Here is a 2,712-nt window from a genome sequence, read left to right as displayed (position 1 = left end):
TTATTGAGTGTTTTTATTTGGATAGGTTAAATTAATTATTTAATGCGATTCATTCGCCGTCTGATGCGAGTACTAATATAAAGTAAGTATTCGTATGATACGAATACTCACTTTATATTAGTACCCGCATGATATGCATTAGTACCCGTGTGATACGGGTATTCGCATGATACGGGTACCCGCGTGATACGGGTACCCGTGTGAGATACGGGTACCCGTGTGATACGGGCACCCGAGGAATCGGTTCTCACCCGTGTGCAACGAATGACGGGCGGGCGGGCGGTTCTCAATTTTTCTTGTTACCCGGTTCTTTTTCCGAGCACTAGTTAGAATATTGTTACGCCTACATAGACGATATTCTCATAGCCTCAGACACGGAAGAAAATCACAAAGAACATTTAAAGCAGATTTTCAAGAGATTGAGCGAGTATGGCGTCAAGGTAAATCCAGCCAAGTGTACATTTGATAAGAAGCAGGTCAGATTCTTAGGATACCTGGTGTCAACTGAGGGAACTAAACCATTGCCAGAGAAAGTCGAAATTATTAAAAACTTTCCGAAACCAACAACTATCAAACAACTACGCCAATTCCTGGGGATGTTGAATTTTTATAGGAGGTTCGTACTAGGAGCGGCACAAGATCAAGCACTGTTAAATGGAGCACTGAAAGATCCTAAGACGAGAGGCAAAATACCGGTAGCATGAACGCCTGAGCTAGAAGGAGCATTCGAGAACTGTAAGAACAGTTTAGCAAGAGCAACAATTCTAGCGCACCCAGATCCAGATGCAGAGCTCGCAGTAACCACGGACGCATCAGATGTTGCATTAGGAGCGGTTGTACAGCAAAGAGTAAAACAAGGCTGGCAACCCTTAGCTTTTTTCAGTAAGAAGCTAAACAACGCACAAGTCAAATACAGTCCGTACGACAGAGAGCTGTTAGCAGTCTACACTGCAATCAAGCACTATCGACATTTATTAGGACGACAATTCACCGTGTACACAGATCACAAGCCACTCACATACGCGTTAAGTCAGGACCATACACGAAGCTCACCTCGGCAAGCAAGACATCTAGAATACATCTCACAATTTACTGCAGATATTCGGCATGTAAGTGGAAAGGACAATGTTGTAGCAGACGCAATATCCCGAGTCCAAGCGATACAACAAGCCATCAACTTAGAAACACTCGCCAAAGAACAACAAGAAGACGAAGAGCTGCAAGAAATACTACAGAGCAATGGATCACTAAAATTGACAAAAGTACCAATTCCGGGAACTAAGCAAACGGTATACTGCGACACGTCAACAACAATAACAAGACCCTTTGTGACGAAAAACCTAAGGAAACAGGCATTCGACTCCATCCATGGGTTAGCACATCCAGGAGTCAGGACCTCAGCGAAGATGGTAATGCAGCGACACGTATGGCCAAGAATACAGCAAGATTGTAGACTTTGGGCCAGGACATGCATACCATGTCAGCAAAATAAATTACAAAGCATAACAAAGCCCCAGTAGGTGTTTTCGGGAAGCCTCCAAGACGTTTTGAACACATACACATAGACCTGGTAGGTCCGGTAGGTGACTTCCGTCATCAAAAGGTTATCAATATTGCTTAACTATGATCGATAGATTCTCGAGGTGGCCTGAAGCAGTCCCTGTAAAAGACATTACGGCAGAAACAGTAGCGAAACATTTATTCACAAGCTGGATAACAAAGTTCGGAGCACCTGCACGAGTAACAACGGATCAAGGAAGGCAGTTTGAGGCCGACTTGTTCCGGAAGCTAACACAATTGACAGGCACTACACATATCCGTACCACTGCATACCATCCAGCAGCAAATGGAATGGTGGAGAGACTACATCGACAACTCAAAGCAGCCATCAAATGTCACGAATCGGGAGGATGGACAGAAACATTACCGATTATATTGATGGGAATCAGAGCTGCGTGGAAAGAAGATATCAATGCAACACCAGCAGAGATGATCTATGGAGAGACATTCAGATTGCCAGGCCAATTTTTGCAGAAACAAGCAGATACACGAGAAGGAAGTACGGACGACTTTATCAACGACTTACGGCAAAAGATGAGGCAATTACGACTTGTGGTTAAATGACACGGACAAAAGGAGCCTTTCATTTTTAAGGAAATGGAGACACGAGTATTCTTGAGGCATGGACCAGCAGCAAGTGCATTACAATCTCCTTACGATGGGCCATTCGAAGTGTTAGAAAGAGGACCAAAAACCTACAAACTAAAAATCAATGGCAGAGCAGTCAACGTTTCAATAGACAGATTAAAGCTCGCATACACCTTGGGTGAAGAGAAGCCAGTCGCAGCAGAAAAAACCGAAGAAATAAAACAAGCAGACACCGAGGTCATAACGAAAGCAGGACGAGTATCAAAACCACCTGTCAGATTTCAATTTGGATGAGGCTTTATTACAACCAAGGGGATCCTGTGGCGGTACGGCTGTACCGACACAAGCACGCGCCGCCTTGCGCGCGCCATTTGTACGGCGTAGCGCCTGAACAAGGGCTACCCGTAGTGCGAGCAACCCCCGCGAGAGCGCTACAAACAGCGAATTGCAATTATTGCATAGATTATACCTAATGATCCAAATGTTTCTTTTTTTCCTCTTTCTTTTATAATAATATGTGAAATTAAACCGAATCCTGGTAAAATTAGAATATAAACTTTTGGA

This window comes from Wasmannia auropunctata, unplaced genomic scaffold (assembly GCF_000956235.1).
Source record: "Wasmannia auropunctata unplaced genomic scaffold, wasmannia.A_1.0 LD335832.1, whole genome shotgun sequence".
Classification (NCBI taxonomy): Eukaryota; Metazoa; Arthropoda; class Insecta; order Hymenoptera; family Formicidae; genus Wasmannia; species Wasmannia auropunctata.
Note: the sequence above shows the minus strand (reverse complement) of the source record.